We start from the raw sequence: 21,306 nt of genomic DNA, 5'->3' as shown, positions 1-21,306 counted from the left end.
TCAATTAAGCTCTGAAATTATTCACTTCCAGTTAGGAGATTGAATTAATGGATGAGCTTCTACCTTCTTTCTCCTGGCGTGGAATCCCAAAGTTAAGGTTTTTTATTTCTATCAGACTTCCCTGCCTCAGTTTGTGTGGAAGAGAGAGATAAGGTGTGTGTGTGTGTGTTTAAGATTTGGGATGGAAATTGTTAAGTTGCACAATTATTGCCATTATGGATGTATGGGAACTTTAAATGTGGGATGATTATTTGATGCTTTGTTAGAAATCCCTTATTCTGTTGGAATTGCTCTGGCAGACTGTTCTCTGATTGCCTGTTTTTAGGAAATCTCCAAGATATAGACATCTGTCTTGGGACTGGCACTCTCCAGCCCTGTAACCCCAGTTTCTTACTTGGTAGGTCAGCATTTTCAGAAGACCCTGCCATTTTGGGATGAAGCCTCTAAAGTTTGGGTTTGCCTGCCTTTGTGGTCTAAACTGTGCATATTCTGCTCAGAAATCCTTTCTGGATCATGGAAGCAGTTCTTGTTCTATCAGAGGGGACAGGTGGAGCTACTCCAGCCCCCACTCTTTCTCTCCTTTGGAAACCCTGACAGACTTGGGGTGCCTCTCCTAGCATGGACTGTCTTGAGCACTGCTACTCTCTAAATAAACAGAAACTGAGTTAAGTGCACAAATGACTACAGACCACCCAACACAGTGAACCGTCCATGTCAAACTGGATTCTCTGGCTGAGATGAGGGCCTTTGTACTGCTGATCACTTTGGGGATGTCAGGGAGAGGGTTGCCCTTGACATAAGTTCTTGCATTTTCTAGTTTTATTTTTGATTTATTTGCTTCACATTGGGTTGGTCAAAATGATAGTGCTGAGACCTCCCAGGTATCCAGGGGGAAGGAATTCAATAATTCAAATATTCAGAAGCAGAGTGTGTAATGTGCCTCAGTTTCCCTAGATTGTCATCTTTGTATCTTTGTCTGCCAAATGCCAATCTGTTCTGGGATAACTGTTTCCAAGACCATCGGTGGAAGCAATTTTTATGGTATGGACTTTGTGGCAACAGGAAAACTTCACTGATTGTAATATGTCTACCTTATATAATTACATTAGTAACCGGAACAGTTCAACAGTCCCTATCAAAATATTGCATACAGAAGATGCTATTAAAATGATGATTCTTCAGAGAAAAGGCTGGAATGTATTAGAGGAGTATGATCTTGATGGTGAACTTGATAAACGATGTATAGATACGTCAACTGATTTTGAACAGTGTGTAAGTTCATAGAAATATGATAGATGAAATCATTTATATATTCCAGAGGGAAACTGTGGAATAGAGAGATAGGGTGAAGAACTTACATGAATGTATGAATTATTTTTCTATATTTTATTTTCATTATTTCTGTGTTTCCCCGATGACCCGTATAATATGTATAGGCTCATATTTACTTGAGCCTTGGGCAGCTATAACCACATTTACTTAACCTGAGCTGATGACATTGATCAGTTTTGGACACTTAGCGATATTTAGTCTTCCGAAGCCTGAAGGCCCGCTTTTCTGTTTCCTAGGATTTCTAGGATGATTGTGGTGATTCTGGATTCAGGTGATTCTGGGTAAACAGAAACCTTCCATTACAATCTCTCCGATAGCAACAACCAATTAAATGCCTCCCCCTCCCCTTCTCGATGCTCTCTTCCTTGATGTGGCTGTGTAACTGCTTCTTTAGCCCTCCTACCACAAGCTTTCCTTTCCCTTATGTTGTGACAGAAGGGCTCATCCTCTGGAAGTCTTAATAAACAATCTTTGTGTTCACTACTGAGTGATCTCTGAGCAGCCCTTTGGGGTAAGTGTCTTCTACCTTCCTCACAAGTTGATGCCTTGTAGTCTGTTGGCCTAGTTATTTTAACACCAACCACCAACAGCCTCGTTCGAGGCAGGGCTGGTCTGTGGGCGCTGTGGCTCCGCCACGCCCCCAGCAGCAGCGGCCTCGTTCGATATTGAGTGAAATGAACAGAACCAGAAGATCGCTGTACACTTCAATGCTATATGAAGAGTATTCTGATGGAAGTGGAAATCTTCAACATAAAGAAGATCCAACTCACTTCCAGTTGATCAATGATGGACAGAAATAACTACTCCCAGAGAAGGAACACTGGGAAGTGAATGTAAATTGTTAGCACTACTGTATCTACCCAGATTACTTATACCTTCGGAATCTAATACTTAATGTGCAATAAGAAAATGGGATTTACACACATATATTGTATCTAGGTTATATTGTAACACATATAAAATGTGTGGGATTGCCTGTCATCTAGGGGAGGGAGTAGAGGGAGGGAGAGGATAATTTGGAAAAATGATTACAAGGGATAATGTTATAAAAAAAATTACTCATGTATATATACTGTCCACAAAAATTATAATTATAAAATAAAAATAGGAGAAGATATACACCTTATATTTGAATAAAATTAAAGATTGGAAAAAAAAGTTGTACCCTTTATAGGGCTACATCAGCTTATTAAAATGTTACTAGATGGTTTGTCTTAGGAAGCCCTAACCCTGAATGAAAACTCTCAGGTTTCTGTATTGTTGAAGTGAAAAGTCTAGATAGAACCTCCCCCCCAAAAAAAATTGCCATGATAAAAGTTTAAACATATAAAGCATAGGCCAAGAGGGTCCCTAATGATTGTTGATACTCTTATCTAGGCATGATTTAATTGTGCCTAATGAAGGAATCCCACAGAGTGAAGAAAACTGAGATTTATAAGCCTTAAAAACTACTGTTTCATCCTTTGTTTAGACAAATCAGGACAGGGCACTGATGAAAGTCTAGGACTCCAGACCATTTTAGTAAGGAAAAAAAGGGTCTGACCTAAATATGCACCAAGGAGCAGCTGCATTTCATCTCAAGAGAAATCTGTCTTAAGAATTACTTAAAGGAAACCTCATTCGTTTGATGTTGGCTCATTTAAAGCAGCATCTATTTGTAGACAGAAGCTATTCCCCAAGTACCCAGATCCCATTGTCCTGCATAATTTTTACAGTTAATCCCAAGGAATTGATCATATTAAATATGTCACATTTGCAGATGTAATGGGCCTTGTGTCATTTTCTCAGTGATGGTATGCTAAAGTAGACAACTGGTCAGAAAAAGATTACAAGGGATTCTTTGCTAGTACTGGGTACAATTGGTACCAATTGGCAACTTAATTGCCCATAAGTACTTCTGAGTCACAGTTCCAACAAGGAAAAAAAGCACTTGTGGTTGGTCACTAACTGGAGCCTGATCTCAGTTCCAAGACAAAGGAGTATTACTGCTTGTTCTTGCAAGACATCAAAGGCTCTTTAGATCAGGATAGAAATGACCATATTTCTCCCCAATAACACCATCTTGGAAACACCAACAAGTTTAGAGCCCAGAAACAGTTCTGAAAAGAGCAGCATCAAAAAAAAAAAAAAAAAGAAAGAAAGAAATTTGGGGAATATGCTCACTCCAAGATGAGCATAGTCTAACTATCACATAGAGTTCAAAGTAAATAAATAAACTCTACAAATTAACAAGCAACAAAAAATAATTTGGCCATAAAAAGCTACTATAATGGTAAAGTGTAAAGTTCAGTCTAGCTTTCTGGAGGTCTTCCGGACAGGCCTTGTCTTTAGGTGGAGATGTAATGAAAGCAGAAGAGTCACCAGGAGGATGGTCAAAGATGGAATGTCTCTTTTCCAGTCATTCTCAGCCCTTATATACCTTAGTACAATTGCATCATTACAGCATACTGAATATGTCTGAACTAGAGAATTATTACCTCACCATACTAAGTACTAAGTATATATGTGAACTAGAGAGCCATCATCTCATCAATTCCACTGAGTTAACACTTTGTTTCAAGTATACTTCTCCAGAGTTCTGGCCCTCTACAGTAAAAAGCACCAAGATATTAATGTGAAAACAGATACAAGTAAGCCTCCAAAAATGTTTTGAGATGAAAAAATTAAAGCTATCTACAACCATATAAAAATGCTCTAATTCACTATTGATTAGAGAAATACAAATTAAAAGAACTCTTAGGTAGAAAGTCACAGATTGGCTAAAATGACAGAAGAGATAATGATAAATGTTGGTAGGGGTGTGGGAAAACTGAGACATTAATGCATTGTTCATGGAATTGTGAACCCACCATTCTGGAGAACAATTTGGAACTATATTCAAAGGACTTTAAAACTGTTCATATCAAGAAAAAAAATCTTCATATCCTTTGATCCATCACTGTCTCTACTAGGTCTGTATCCCAAGAAAGTCATGAAAAATGGTAATGTTTGTAGCAGCCTTTTTTATAGTTGAAAGAAACTGGAAACTGAGAGGATGCCCATCAGCTGGGGAAAAGTTGAATAGTAGTTGAATATGGCATATGAAAGTAATGGAATATTATTGTTTTATAAAAAATGATGAGCAAGCTGATTTTAGAAAGGCCTAGAAAGATTTACACGAACTAATGCTGAGCAAAACAAGCAGCAAGATTGTGCAATTATCAAATAGGACAAACAAGGTTCTTTTCAGCTACTCAGTGATTCAAGGCAATTCCAATAAACTTTAAATAAAAAATTCCATATGCATCCAGAGAGAGAACTCTGGAGACCAACACATACTATGTTCACTTTTTAAATTCTTTTTCTTCTGTTTTATTTTTCTCTTGTGGTTTTCCCCCTTTTGTTCTTATTTTTTTGGTACTAAGACATATAAACAAAAATTTAATGGGAATGTATAAGCAGGAAAAAAAATAAAACTATATGAAAGACAAACCCCAAAACAACATCAAAAGAACCAAAAAGAGATGATAATGTGAAATATGTCATTGGAAAAAAAAAACTAACCTGAAAAACAGATTAAGAAAAGATAATTTGAGAATTATTGGACTACCTGAAAGCCATGATCAAAAAAAAAAATTCTAAACATCAATATTTCACGAAATTCTGATATTTTAGATTATCAGGGTAACTGAAAAAAAAAATCCATTTATCACCCTCTGAAAGAGATTCCCAAAAGGAAACTCTCAGGAATATTATACATTTTGTTAAAAGATACCATAGATCATATTTTTAAAAAATACAGCAAGTTACTTTAAAAAAGACCTCATATCTCAAACGTAGAAAGAACTGAATCAAGTTTATAAAAATCAAAGCTATTCTCCAAAAAAGGCAGTTTTCAGAAGAAAAAAAAAAGTTACCTATAGTCATATGAAGAAGGCTCTAAATCACTATTGATTAGAGGAATTCAAATTCAAATAACTATGTTATCACTTCACACCTATCAAAAATGAGAAATGCTTAAAAGGATGAAATAAAATGGCTACATTTTGTGTCATATAATTTGATGGAGTATCATTGCACTATAACAAATGAAAAGGCAAATAGTTTCAGAAAAAACATGGGAAGATCTATATGGAACTGATGCAAAGTGAAATGAGCAGATCAATTACAATAACAGCAATAATGTAAGACTTCACTGCTCTGATCAATACAATGTCACAAGATAATTCCAAAAGAATCATGATGGGGAAAAAATGCTATCTCCCTCCAGAAGTGCAATGATCAACTCTGTGTGCAAATTAAAGTATAATTTTCTTCATTCTTATTGCTTTTTTGAGATAAGACTACTGTGGAAAAGTTTTGCATGTATAACTGACATCAGTTTGCTTTCCTTTTCAGTGTGTTTGTGGGGGAGAGTAGGGGAGGGAAGAACTCAAAAAAAATTTTTAAAGAACATTACAAATAAATGAATAATATTTTCTTTCAAATTAACAGAAATCTATTTTCTCTTCCTCCCAATAGAAAAACAAATATGTAACAAATATGCATAATTAAGCAGACTCCCTCATTGTGTCCAAATAGTATGTTTCATCTATATCCTGAATTTATCCCCTCTCTGTCAGGAAGTAAATAATGTGTTTTATCACCCGTCTTTTGTTGATCATGACATTGGTCATAGTTCTTTCTGATTTCAAAGCGGATTTGTCTTTATACTGTTATTATTGTATTAATTGTTCCCCAATGCTTTTCATTTCATTCTTCAACAGTTAATGTTGTTCAGTCATTTCAGTCCTATCTGAATTAAAGTATTTTTGGGTTTTTTTTGTTTTTTGTTTTGCAAAGATACAGGAATTTTCCATCTTTTTCTCCAGCTCATTTTACATATGAGGAAACTGAAACAAACAGGATTATATGAATTAACCAGGGTGACCCAGCTAGTAAGTTTTGAGACCGGATTTGAACTTAGATCCTCCTGACTTCAGTCTCAATGCCACCTAGTTGCCCATACATTTAACTAAAGTTTTAAATTCTCTTTTTTTAAAAAAAATTGATATTGTAGTATAAATTGTCCTCTTGGTTGTGCTCATTTTAGTCTGCATCAGTTCCTAAAGTTTCTCATTTCTCTTGAAAATTATCTATTTTCTCATTTCTTACAACATAATAGTATTGTATCACATTTTTATGCTTCAGTTTCTTCAAATTTTCCATGGTTTATGGTCATCCCCTTAGTTTCCAGGTTAAATTGCCATCAGCAAAAGAACTACAATAAATATGTTTGAACATATAAGACCTTTTTGTCTTTTTAAAAATCTTTGGGCATTGGCCTATAAGTAGTCTATCTGGGTCAAAGAACATGCACAGTTTAGTGACCTTGTTGTATAATTGTTGCATAACTTGTATAATTTCAAATTATTTTCCAGAATTGTTATACCCATGCCAGAACTAATTAGCAGTAATTTTATCTTCTTATTATATCACATCCCCTCCAACACATATCATTGTCTTTGTTTTTGCATCTTTGCCAATTTGCGAATGAAAGCCTCAGAACTGATCAGAAATGTTCATTTCTGTTGTTATTAGTGATTTGGAAGAGAAGGTTGATTTTTATTTTTTTGGAGGGAAGTGGGAATTTGTTATAGATAGTATGGTTTTCTCTTGAAACCATCCTCTTATGCCATTTACCAATTATGCCTAATGGGGAGTAGCTCTAATTCCTATAAGTTTTGGTCAGTTCCTTATACACCTTGGCAAAGAAACTTTCTGTGAAAATTTTTTCCTGTTTATTGTTTCCCTTTTTAATCTTAGCTTTATTGGAATTGTAAAAAAAAAAAAAAAAAAAACTTAATTTTATGTAATAATTTTTCTTACATTATTCACTCTATTTCTTGTTTGGTTATAATCTTTCCTTTTACTCACATATTTGGTTATAAACTTTCCTTTTACTCACATATACAGTTGGTAACTGTTTTTATTAAAGCTGTTTATTTTCATAATAATTTTCAACATTCACTTTTACGAAACCTTGTATTCCAAATTTTTTTTTCTTTCCCTTCTCCCCACCCCCTCTTCTAATCCAATATGTTAAACATGTACAATTCTTCTATACATATTTCCACAATTATCATGGTGCTTAAGGAAAATCAGATTATACTACTTTGAAACCTTGGGCAAGTCACCACCTTTCTGGGCCTTTGTTTTCTCACCTGTAAAATGGTGGCTTGGGCAGATTATCTCTGAAGTTCTTTCTAACTTTAAATCTGTAATCCTATAGTCTTCTGTAGTACAGATAAGAGACCTTACAAAAGCAATATTATGATTCTTTGGTCTTCATTCAATCTGTCAGAGTACCAGAAACATACTCACCAGTCTAGTAATATTTTTCCCATAATTCATAATGAAATAAATCCTTACTTCATCCTACTATCCCGATAATGGTCAACATACATACCTTCACTAAATCTTTCAATTACCTCTCATCATTCTGATAATACAATCCAATGCAATAAACATATATTAAGTGCCTACTATGGGCCCAGCACTGAGCTAAACAAAAGGGCCATAATTAATTAAAAGAAAAATATTCCCTGCCTTCAAGGAGCTCACAAGCAATTAATGATGGGGGCCTGGGGGTAGAGAGAGACAACATACCTAAAGGATGTGAGAATGGGGGGAAACAGGAGCTATCTAGAGGAGCATCTTGATCTGTGTAGTTGAAACCAGACAAAGCAGCAGACGCAGAGTGGAGAGAGCTGAGCAATCACATTTCAGCCTTCTATAAAGAAAGACATTGGGAGGAATTTGGTCTCAGTCAGAGTAGAGAGGAGGCTGAGGGAGATGGTGTTAATCAAGGTTTGAGTTTGCTGTGTGGTGAGAAGATTAGAGGTGGTGAGCATAACCTGAGAGGGGATGTATACGTGGATGTGGAGAAGCAGCATAAGTCTTAGATATCAGTCTACTACTACTCTCTCCAAAATTGCCAATTATGTGTTATTTGGGATTAAGTGACCTCTTCCAATCATACTGATTACTGTACTGATTACTGTATTCTTTGTTCTTAACCTGGAGCTCATTTCATTTCAAGTCCCCTTTATTTTCCCTTCTCAAACTTCCCTAGTATTTTCACGTGCAACACAATTCTTCAATACCTCATTCACATATGCCATCTGTTGTTAATTCTTGTTATCTCCATTTTCACAATATCTATCACCTATCTCCCCTTCATCCATTCACATAACCATCACTCTGGTCCATACATTCATCACATATTACTTAGACTATTTCAACAGACTTTTAACTGATCTTCCTCCCTCAAAACTCTCCTCTCCAATCCATCATTCATTCAACTGTTAAGTAATTTTCCTAGTGTTACTCCTCTCCACCTACACTAAATAAACTTTACTGATTCCCTATTGCCTCCAGAATTTTGTTAAGGTCCTTCTTTGCTATGTAAGGCTTTTTAAAATATGACTTCTACTTTCTAGTCTTTTTAAGTTTTTCATTGTTCTATGGTTACCACAATCCACTGATGCTGGCCTATTTATTATTCCTTTCTTACCAAACTCTATCTTCCACCTCAGTAACTTTACCTGGAATTCTATCCTTCTTTACTTCTGCCTTTTTATTTCCCAGATTATTCATTATGCTACCTAGTTGCCTCCTCTGAGACAACTCCCCATTTATTTTGGATGTATCTTGTTTTGTACCTACCTATTTATTTACACAATCTCCCCATTAGAATATAAATTTCTTGCAGGAAGGGACTGTTTTATCTTCCTTTGCATTCCCAGCATTTAGTACACCATCTGGCACATAGTAAGCACTCAATAATATCTCTATTTAGCTGCTTTACCTTCATGAACATGCTAAATCTTATTTTAAGTAGATCCCGAGGCCCGAACATGCGGTCAATATCGCCAGCATCTGGTCACATCTGGTTCAGTATCTCCTCTGCTTCAGCAGTGGCTTATAGGATGCCTGAAAAGGTAAAATGTTACAGCATAAGTGAAAGATATGTGTCCAATTGATCTACTGGAATAACCATCCACAAACTAAAATTTTTTGGGGGGTGGGGGAAGAGGGGAGGATAGAGAAAGCCAGAGAGAAAGCAACCATTTTAGCTTCTATAATCTTGTAGGATAAAATATAATAGTTTAATACTGATGTGAAGGCAGTCTCAATCTTTGATAGTAGCCCTTGGTATGATGCTGATGAGGGCCAGAAAGGATCTCTCTATCCAGTAATTTATTTACTGATTTACCTAACCCTCCATTGACTCATTCATTATCAATGTATAATTTAATCCAACTATTCTCTTCTGCCTATAAATCTCTTTTTTACCTATAAATCTCCTTTCTACTTCTAAGTCACTTTTTTTTACCTTTATGTATGTTTTCTACTTATATATCACTTTTTTCCTATAAATCTCTTTTCTATCTATAAATTGCTTTTCTTCCTGTAAATCTCTTTTCTAACTATAAATCGTTTTTCTTCCTATAAATACCTTTTCTTCCTATAAACTTCTCGACTGTAAATCTATCTTTTCACTAATCTATGCATCATCTATTTAACTATGCATCAAGTGTATCTATTCGATCTATTTGTTTATCTTATCTATCCCATCTATCTATCACCAGTTATCTATGTATCTTGTCTATTAGTCTATTTGTCCACTCATCAATCCTTCTATTCACACTTCCTTCAGCCTTTGCTGTCAGGATCCACCTGGGTTGTTGTGAAGAGAACATCACCTTTAAGTCAGAAAACCTTGGGTGTTCTCAGGCGTGTCACAATGGGCATGACACAATGAGGTCTCCATGGAAAAGGTAAGCAAAGCAAATGCTCATCAGATGAGGATAGTGCTCAGCCTGTATGTGGAGATTTTTCTTTTAAAAAATTGTTTTAGGAAAGCTTTTTATTTACAAAACATATGAAGGGGTAAGTTTTTAACACTGACCCTTGCAAAACCTTCTCTTCCAACTTTTCCCCTCCTTCCTTCCACCCCTTCCCCTAGATGACAGGTAATTACATGTTAAATATGTGTAAATATATGCTTAATCCAATGTATGTAAAAATATTTATACAATTATCTTGCTTATGCATAGATTTTCTTCCTAGTTCTTTTTGTTGACATCATTTTCCCCAATAGAATATAAACTTTGAGGGCAAGACCATTTTATTTTTATCTTTATGTCTCCAGGATCTAGTGTAATATAGGACCCCTAGTTAGTATGTAATATAGGTTTGCTCCCACTTTAGTTGTGCTTTGCTGATTGAGTAGTCTAAGGAAGATGGATGAGGTGGGCTACCAGATGAATGATATGGTCACAAAAGACACAGGGACCAGAAACTGGGGATATGAGTAGAAGCAGCCAGCGGGAAAGGGAGCTAAGCCCACATACTGCTCTTGGGATGGAGCCTAGTGCCACGGTTAAGTCCCCGGACCGCTTCATCAGGTACCTTTCATCATGTAGAATTTGGAAAACACCCCATTGAACGCTGCAGATCTAGAATCTCCTTGATAATTAGGCCAGTGTTGTCTGTATAAGACAAGATCTGTTTCAGTCTAGCCTCTATTTTGCTGACCTGTTGCCTCAGTTTCTTTAACTGAGAGAGTGGATAATAGCACCTACCTCCCAGTGTTGTTGAGGAGAGAATATATGTAAAGTGCTTAGCACAGTGCTTGGTACATAGGGCTTTAATAAAAGCTTGTTTCCTTAATAAATATTGGTAAATTGGAAGTGATTCAAAGTGGAAAAATGGCAGAGCTACCAAGGAAAAACTCCAACAGTTCTTGCCCTCAAGGTGGTGGTTTTCAGTAGATGAGACCCTCCAAGCCCAAGCCCAGAAGTGGAAAGCCCAAGATGGAGGATGAGAAGGTGCTGTCAGAGAGCAATCCAGACCTCCTTCTCTTCCACCCCCTGGCAGGATTCCCAAGGCCAAGCTAAAGACTAGCTCTGGAAGCAGGCTTGACTGGCTTGTCCAGGGCCTTCTAGGGCCCTTCAGCCAATTAAGGCTGCATCCTGCTTGGGAGTTAGTTTGGTTTCATTTTATTGCCAGGGCCTGTACATCAATTCACAAGAGGGATTGCTCCAGCTTTATCAATCAGTGCAAACAACTTTTTTGGCTAACCTGAGGTTTGCCACTATCTATGGAATCAAATCAGACAGGGTTTTCCCATCTCCAATCTTGCCGGCTCCAGAGCACCCATTTGCTTTTCTAGCACTCTTACTATCCCCCTTCTTCATCCAGGGGATTTAGGTTCCCAGCTGCTGAAGAAAGGTTAGATTTTCAGAAACAGAAGTTTTACATTTCAGTCATATAGATTATAATGAGCATAAGTCAGGCAGAAGAAACTTCAAAGGGGAATGGGGGGCTCTAGCACAAGCCTGTGGGGACACCAATGATTTTCTGGCTCAGCCTTCCCCTGGAGCTGAGGGGAAGCACCTGGATGCAAATCTCAAAGCCAGTCTCTTGTCCTTCTGAATTGCCCTCCAGGTGTGGAATGGCTGCTCTGTTCCTCCAGGAAGATCCAAAAGACTTCAGCAGGGCCAGTTCCTAGCTTCTCTGGGACTTCTCTGGCTAGAACACAACAGCCCTGCTGCTTGTTAACCCCCAATAGCTCTTTGCTCCCAGACTTTCAGACGGTCCCCAGCCTCTGATGGCAAAGGTCCTGGTTACAGTTGTTTCACAATCTCAAAGAAGAACAAATCTGCCTCCCTCTCTTATTCCCAAACCCAGATAGGATAGCCAGCTTTACCCATCAGCAGTATGGGCTAGCTGCAAATAAGGGAAAATGTAATTTACCCAATAAGTTTGCCAACAAGTATTTCTTTAGATTAACGAGCTGGCAAATCTAATCACCAGATAGCACAGAAGAAACTGGGAAATATCACTAATCATGTGGGAGCTGAAAGAATGACAACTTGACACTTTTGGAAACAGAAAAAAACTTTTTTTTTAAAACCACATCAAACTCAGCAACATCATCTCTCCCCTACCCCCGACCAGTACAATAAACTCCACAGTATAGATCAAAACTCCCCAACAGCAATCTAAATTCCGTTTTAAATAGATCACCGAGGCCCGAAGAAATGTGTTCAATATCGCCAGAATCTGGTCACTCTGGGTTCAGTATCTCCTTTACTTCAGTACTGGCATATAGGTTGCCTGAAAATGTAAAATGTTACAGCATAAGTGAAAGATATGTGTCCATCTGATATATTGGAAAAACCATCCACAAACTGCAATATTTTGGGGGGGCGTGTATGTATATTTTAATCCAGCTATTCATTCTCTTCTGCCTATAAATCTCTTTTCTACCTATCAATCTCTTTTCTACTTATAAATCCCTTTTTTTATCTAAAAATCTCTTTTCTATTATAAATCACTTTAATTATTATAAATCTCTTTTCTACCTATAAATCGCTTTTCTTCCTATAGAGCTCTTTGCTACCTATAAATCACTTTTCTACCTATAAACATTTCTACTATAAATCTATCTTTTCACTTATATATCCATCATTATCTTTTTAACTATGCATCAAGTGTATCTATTCAATCTATTTGTTTATCCTATCTATCCCATCCATCCATCACCAGTTATCTATGTATCTAGTCTATTAGTCTATTTGTCCACTCATCCATTCTTCTATTAACATACTACTCCCTTTGCTGTCAGGATCCAACTGGGTTGCTGTGGCAACATCATCACCTTTAAGTCAGAAAACCTTGGGTGTTCTCCGGCGTGTCACAATGGGCATCACACAATGAGGTCTCCATGGAGAAGGTAAGCAAGGCAACTGCTCATCAGATGAGGATTTTGCTCAGGTTGTATGTGGAGGTTTTCTTTTTAAAAAAATTTTTAGGAACCCTTTTCATTTAGAAAACATATGAAGTGGCAAGTTTTCAACACTGAGCCTTGTGAAACCTCCTGTTCCAACATTCCCCCTCCTTCCTTCCACCTCCTTCCCTAGATGACCGGCAATTACATGTTAAATATGTGAAAATATATGAAAAATCCAATGTATATAAAAATATTTATGCAATTATCTTGCTTATGCAGAGATTTTCTTCCTACTTTTTTTTTGTTGACATCATTTTCCGCAATAATATATAAACTTTGAGGGCAAGACGATTTTGTTTTTATCTTTATGTCTCCATGGTCTAGTGTAACATATGACACATAGCAAGTCTGTAATATATGTTTGCTCCTTGTTTATTTGTGCTTTGCTGATGGAGTAATCTAAGGCTGATTGATGAGGTAGGCTACCAAATGAATGACACGGTCACAAAAGGCACAGGGACCAGAATCTGGGGACATGAGTAGAAGCAGCCAGCGGGAAAGGGAGCTAAGCCCACATATTGCTCTTGGGATGGAGCCTAGGGCCTCTTCATCAGGTACCTTTCATCTTGGAAAATTTGGAAAATACCCCTTTGAACAATACAGATCTTGGATCCCTTTGTTAATTAGGCCAGGGTTGTCTGTACAAGACACGTCCAATCTTATGCCAAGGTTATCATGTTAGATCCATAGGATAGTAAGTCTGGAAGAGGTCACGAGCAACATGCCCTAAGAACAACATCTGCTTAATACACCAATAAATCAAATGTTGCAACAACTGGGGGAAGGGATTGAAACTCACATTAAACAGAAGCATTTGCTTTGAAAAATTGTAGGGTAAAGACCCTTTTCAATGAAATCAAACGATGTGTTCCAATCGTCAGGCAGCCGAGTCCCCTGAATAAATCCCACCAATTTAAATCGAGGGCTAAGAACAGGCCAGGATGTCTCCCTTTTAGGGAGAGTGAATTGAAGGGGAGTGGGTCTGGGGCTGCTGAGGTTACAGGGAGGTATGGCCCTAATCCAGGTTGTGGAGAAACCCTGGCAAATATTTCTCCTACCAGGCTTTCCAAAAAGAAAAAAGGTGATAGGGACATTCTATCCTTAAGAAAGTGCTTTGTACAATGCCTGGTAATCATCATCTTCATCATCCCCATTCCAGTCCCCAGCACCCTCACCATCTGAGCTAGCACAGCAGATGCTACCTCCCATGCTAAACTTTGCATTTATCCCAGTTGGATCCTCCTCTCAAACTTGGAAGTGGAGGTATTCTTTTTTCCCCCTTTTAAAAATGAGGCAGCTGGGCAACCTCTCCCTGGGTGACAAGGCCAGTGAGCCTGAGGCCACATCTGGCTTCAGGCCTGGGATCTGTCTGCTGCACTGGGCATTTGATGAATGCTTAGTGACTAAAAACCAAGAACAATACCACTGCCTCACTGGCTCAGACTTCCAACTTACCCCTCCCCTCAGTAACCTGTCTCTGCCCCATGAAGCCCAAGGCTGTGCCATGGACACTGGAGCGGCTGCATCTCCTGGTAACCAATGCACAATGAAGGAAAAGCACTCAGAGCCTTCCCATGCCAGTATCACGGCAGCCGGGGAGCTCCTTCTCTGCTCAGTGATCATGGGTAAGATTTAGAGCCTTCCAGGAGGCGGAAGGGGCTCTAAGCTGTTTGCAGAGACCCTCCTAAAAGGATGCCAGGGTGACTCCCTACAATTATTTACCATTCTTTTATGCTTCATGATTGTCATGATTAATGGAATTTTTGAGTTTGCAGACTAAGAGTGATTAGAGCTTGGTGCTGTGGGATGCAAAGCCTCCCTTTGTGTGTCTATGTGTGCCTTACATCCCAGGGAGTGCTGTCTGTATTAATAAATACAGCCAGGCTTTTAAAGAAGTAATTGACAACAGAGAAGCAACAAGTGCCTCTGGCATTGCCCACAGAAATAGAACTGGTTCTTCACCAGCTCCAAGGTGGAGGCTGATAGTTCTGTATGGGTTCCTCACAGAACCACAGCTCAAGTAACCAAGGAGTAGGCCTGGGGAGAATCAGCCAGGTCTATCCCTCCTTCAGTTTCCCCAGGAACTCAGAGCAACCTCAGGTTGGAAAGAGGGGACCAACAGAGTGACCTCATAAAGAATGGAGACATTTCCAGGATCGGAGAGAGGGGGAAAATTCCAAGTGCCTAGTGCAGAGGTTCTCAATCTCAGATATATCAGGTTGATTTTCAAAACGAATTGTAATAATGAATGTCGAAAACTATCTTTACCTGTATTTGGAAAAAAATAAAATACTATTGAGAAAAAAACATTTTAAAACTATATTTCAGTAAGACTGATTCCCTTGTTATCCTGTTCCTTTATTTTAAGCATTTAAAAATGACTATTCCTAGAAGAGGCAGTCACCAGACTGTCAAAAAAGTCCATGATCCAAAAAAGTTAAGAAAGAAAGGATGTTAAAAAGAAGTCAGGACTCGACTTTAGACTCTGTCTACTACTGTGTGCCTGTAGTTGTCTGTATTTGAAACAAAAATTGTTAGTCTTAAAAATGAAAAGGGAGAACTCACCACTAATGAAGAGGAAATTAGAACAATATTTAGGAGCTACTTGGCCCAACTTTACAGCAATAAATTCGATAACTTAAATGAAATGGAAGAATACCTTCAAAAATAAGCTTGCCCAGATTAACAGAGGAAGAAGTAAAAATTGTCTAAATAGTCCCATTTCAGAAAAAGCAATAGAAGAAGCTATTAACCAACTGCTAAGACAAAATAATCCCCAGGACCAGATGGATTTACATGTGAATTCTACCAAAAATTTAAAGAACAACTAACTCCAATGCTGTATAAACTATTTGAAAAAATAGGGATTGAAGGAGTCCTACCAAATTCCTTTTATGACACAGATATGGTACTGATACTTAAACCAGGTAGGCTGAAAACAGAGAAACAAAATTATAGACCAATCTCCCTAATGATGATAAAATCTTAAATAAAATATTATCAAAAAGACTACAGAAAACCATCCCCAGGATAATAAACTATGGACAAGTGGGATTTATACGAGGAATGAAGGGCTAGTTCAATATTAGGAAAACTATTTGTAGAATCCACTATATCAATAACCAAATTACCAGAAACCATATGATCATCTCAATAGATGAAAAAAAAAAGCATTTCATAAAATACAACATCCATTCCTACTAAAAATGCTTGAGAGTATAGGAATAAATGGACTATTCCTTAAAATAATGATTATATATTTAAAAGTGTCAGTAAACATCATATGTAATGGTGATACACTGGAACCTTTCCCAGTAAGATAAGGAGTGAAACAACGGTTGCTCACTATCACCATTACTATTCAATATTGGATTAGAAATGCTTGCCTGGGCAATAAGAACCCAGAGAGATTCAAGGAATTAGAGTAGGTAATGAGGAAATCAAACTATCACTCTTTGCAGATGACATGATAGTATACTTAGAGAACCCCAAAGACTCTGCTAAAAAGCTATTAGAATAAATTAAGAACTTTAGCAAAGTTTCAAGATACAAAATAAATCCACCTAAATCCACAGCATTTTTATACATTACCAACACAATCCAACAGCAAGAGATATAAAGAGAAATTCCATTCCAAACAAATATTGAGAGTATAAAGTATTTGGGAATCCATCTACCAAAGAATAGTCAGGAATTATATGAGAAAAATTACAAAACACTTGCCACAAAAATAAAGTCAGATTTATATAATTGGAAAGACAATCAGTGCTCTTGGATAAGCAGAGTGAAGATTATCAAGATGACAAATAATCTATTTATTTAGTGCTACACCAATCTGAAACTATTTTAATGACCTAGAAAAAATAACAAAAACATTCATAGGAAAGAACAAAAGGTCGAGAATAGCTAGGGAAGTAAAGAAAAAAAAAAAAAAATCAAATGAAGGTAGCCTAGCTGTACCTGATCTAAACTATATTATAAAGCAGCAGTCACCAAAACCATTGGGTGTTGGCTAAGAAATAGACTAGTTGATCAGTGGAATAGGTTAGCTTCACAGGGCAAGATATTGAATAAAAATAGCAATCTAGTTTTTGACAAACCCAAAGATCTCAAATTTTGGAATAAGAATTCATTATTTGACAGAAACTGCTGGGAAAACTGGAAATTAGTATGGCAGAAACTAGGCATGGACCCACACTTAACACCAAATACTGAGAAAAGATCAAAATGGGTCCATGATTTAGGAATAAAGAATGAGATCATAAATAAATTAGAGGAACATAGGATAGTGTACCTCTCAGACTTGTGGAGGAAATATAGCTTGCGCAGATTAACAGTGTAAGAAGTAAAAAGTCTAAATAGTCCCATTTCAGAAAAAGAAATAGAACAACTTATTAACCAACACCCTAAGAAAAAATCGTCAGGAAGAGATGGATTGACATGTGAATTCTACCAAACATTTAAAGAACAACTAACTCTAATACTATATAAACTATTTGAAAAAAAAAAAAAAAGGAATTGAAGGAGGCCTACCAAATTCCTTTTATGCCCCAGACATGGTACTGATACCGAAAACCAAGTAGATTGTAAACTGAGAAAGAAAACTAAAGACCAATTTCCTTCTTGAATATTGATGCTAAAATCTTAAATAAGATATTAGCAAAAAGACTTCAGACAATCGTCCCCAGGATAATACATTAGGATCTAGCAGGATTTATACCAGGAATGCTGAGTTGGTTTAATATTAGGAAAACTATTAGTATAATTGTCCATATTAATAATCAAATTACTAAAAATCATATGATCTCAATAGATGAAGAAAAAGCATTTGATAAAATCCAACATCCATTCCTACAAAAATCACTTGAGAGTATAGGAATAAATGGACTATTCCTTAAAATCATAAGGAACATATATTTAAAACCATCAGTAAATATCTTATGGAATATCTTATCCCTGTAAGATAAGGAGTGAAACAACGGTTGCTCACTATCACCATTACTATTCAATATTGGATTAGAAATGCTAGCCTGGGCAATAAGAGCCCAGAGAGATTCAAGGAATTAGAGTAGGTAATGAGGAAATCAAACTATCACTCTTTGCAGATGGCATGATAGTATACTTAGAGAACCCCAAAGACTCTGCTAAAAAGCTATTAGAATAAATTAAGAACTTTAGCAAAGTTTCAAGATACAAAATAAATCCACCTAAATCCTCAGCATTTTTATAATTACCAACACAATCCAACAGCAAGAGATACAAAGAGAAATTCCATTCAAAATAACTGTCGATAGTATAAAATATTTGGGAATATATCTAACAAAGGAAAATTAGGAATTATATGAGTAAAAGTACGAAACAATTGCCACAAAAATGAAGTCAGATTTAAATAATTAGAAAGACATTCAGTGCTTTTGGATAGGCCGAGAGAATATAATAAAGATGAAAATACTCCCTAAACTCATCTATTTATTTAGTGCTATACCAATCTTACTCCCAAGGAACTTTTTTAAAGACCTAGAAAAAATAACAACAGAATTCATATGGAACAACAAAAGTTCGAGAATTTCAAGGGAAGGAATGAAAAAAAAATGAAGGTGGTCTAGCTGTCTAGCTGTACCTGATCTAGAACTATTTTATAAAGCAACAGTCACCAAAACCATTTGGTATTGCTTAAGAAATAGACTAGTTGTTCAGTGGAGTAGCATACTTTCACAGGGCAAGATAGTGAATAAAAATAGCAATCTAGTGTTTGACAAACCCAAAGATCCCAACTTTTGGCATAAGAATTCATTATTTGACAAAAACTGCTGGAAAAACTGGAAATTAGTATAGCAGAAACTAGGCATGGACCCACACTTAACACCATATACTAAGATAAGATCAAATGGGTCCATGATTTAGGCATAAAGAACGAGATCATAAATAAATTAGAGGAACATAGGATAGTTTACCAATCAGACTTGTGGAAGAGGAAGGATTATGTGACCAAAGGAAACCAACAGATCATAATTGATCACAAAATAGAAAATTTAGATTACATCAAATTAAAAAGTTTCCCCGGGGAGGAAACTAATGCAAACAAGATTAGAAGGGAAGTAACAAATTGGGAAAACATTTTTACAATTAAAGGTTCTGATAAAGGCGTAATCTCCAAGATATACAGAGAATTGACGCTAATTTATAAGTAATCAAGCCATTCTCAAATTGAAAGATGGCGAAAGGATATGAACAGACAATTTTCAGATGATGAAATTAAAAGTATTTCCACTCACAAGTTCCAAATCACAAGTGTGAGATACCACTACACACCTGTCACATTCGTTAAGATGACAGGAAAAAATAATGAAGAATGTTTGAGGGGCTGTGAGAAAATTGGGAAAATGATGCATTGTTGGTGGAGTTGTGAAAGAATCCAACCATTCTGGAGAGCAATCTGGAATTATGCCTCAAAACTTATCAAAATCTGCAAATCCGTTGACCCAGCAGTGCTACTACTGGGCTTATATCCCAAGGAAATACTAAAGAAGGGAAAAGGACCTGTATGTGCCAAAATGTTTGTGGCAGTACTTTTTGTAGTGGCTAGAAACTGGAAAATGAAAAGATGTCCATCAATTGGAGAAGGGTTGGGTAAATTATGGTATAAGAATGTTATGGAATATTATTGTTCTCTAAGCAATGACCAACAGGAAGAAAACAGAGAGGCTTGGAGAGACTTACATCAACTGATGCTGAGTCAAACGAGCAGAACTAGGAGATCATTATACACTTCAACAATGATACTGTATGAGGATGTATTCTGATGCAAGTGTATATCTTCAACATAGACAATAGCTAATACAATTCCACTTGATCAATGATGGACAGAATCAGCTACACCCAGAAACTGAACACTGGGATATGTAAATTGTGAGCATTTTTTTGTTTGTTTTTTTATTTTTCTTCACAGATTATTTTTACCTTCTGAATACAATTCTTCCTTTGCAATAACAACAACAATAAAATTTGATTCTGCACATATATATTGTACCAAGAATATACTATAAGATATTTAATATGTATGGGAATGCCTGCCCTCTATGGGAGGGCCTAGAGGGAAGTAGGGGAATAATTCAGAACAGAAAGGAGTAGAAGGGATAATGATGTAAAGAAAAATTACCTATGCATATGTTCTGTCAAAAAAATGCTATAATTAAAAATCAATAAAAATAATAATAACTTGCTGGCATTTGTACTATTTTATAATTATTATCTCATTTAACTCTCACAACAACTTAGGCAATAGGGATTATTGTAAACAACGTTTCACTATTGAGAAAACTGAGGGCAGATGCAAAATGACTAGTTTAAGGTCAAAACATATAGTAAGTTTTGGAAGGTAAATTAGACTCTAAGTCTTCCTGCCTTGAAGCCACTGTCTTCTATCCACTGTACCATCTCACTTTCACCTTTTCTGGTGTTGTAATGGTTAAGTTGTCTGCTCCTACAAGGGCAAGAAATTGGTCATGGCACTAGGAAAACTTAACAGTACTCCTAGTAGGAGTAATAATAGTAATAGAAATAAGAGTAGCAGTAGTAGTAGTAGTAGTAGTAGTAGTAGTAGTAGTAGTAGTAGTAGTAGTAGTAGTAGTTGTTGTTGTTGTTGTAGTAGTTGTAGTAGTAATTATAGTAATAGTAGGGAGAAAGGAGTAGTGGTAGTAGTAGGAGGTGGAGGAGTAGAAGAAGTAAGAGTAGTATAAGTAGTAACAGTAATAGGAGGAGGAATAATAGTAGTGATAAAAGTAGTAGGAAGAGTGGTAATGATAAAAGTAATAGTAATGGTACTAGTACTAATAATAATAGCAGTAGGAATAATAGTAGTAGAAGAAGTAGTAATAGCAATAGTAATAATAATAGGTATGGGAGTTACACTACTAGTAGGAGTAGTAGGAGTAAGAGTAGTAGTAGTAATAGTAATAGTAAAAGTGGTAGTAGAAATAATAGTAGTGGTAGTAAAAGGAGTATTAATAGGAATAGGAGGAATGATAGTACTAGTAGCAGGAGGAAGAGATCTAGAAGGAATAATAACAGTAATAAGAGGGGGAGTAATTGTAGTAGTTGGTGAAAGGGTAATAATAGTAATCATAGGAGTAATACTAATAGGAGTAGGAAGA

At 36.5% G+C, this 21,306-nt stretch overlaps 1 long non-coding RNA gene across 1 annotated transcript; it reads right to left on the bottom strand.

The window, feature by feature from the left end:
• Positions 1 to 1,417: 1,417 nt before the first annotated feature.
• LOC141559418 (uncharacterized) lies at positions 1,418 to 10,058 on the bottom strand. The gene is made up of 4 exons (XR_012487399.1): positions 10,004 to 10,058; positions 9,161 to 9,285; positions 7,960 to 8,083; positions 1,418 to 1,609 (listed from the first exon to the last, which is right to left on the bottom strand). It is a non-coding gene; the product is annotated as an uncharacterized LOC141559418 (long non-coding RNA).
• Between the last annotated feature and the right edge of the window lie 11,248 nt (positions 10,059 to 21,306).

Source organism: Sminthopsis crassicaudata, chromosome 3 (genome assembly GCF_048593235.1).
Source record: "Sminthopsis crassicaudata isolate SCR6 chromosome 3, ASM4859323v1, whole genome shotgun sequence".
Taxonomy (NCBI): Eukaryota; Metazoa; Chordata; class Mammalia; order Dasyuromorphia; family Dasyuridae; genus Sminthopsis; species Sminthopsis crassicaudata.
This window is presented reverse-complemented; position numbering and strand designations above follow the sequence as displayed.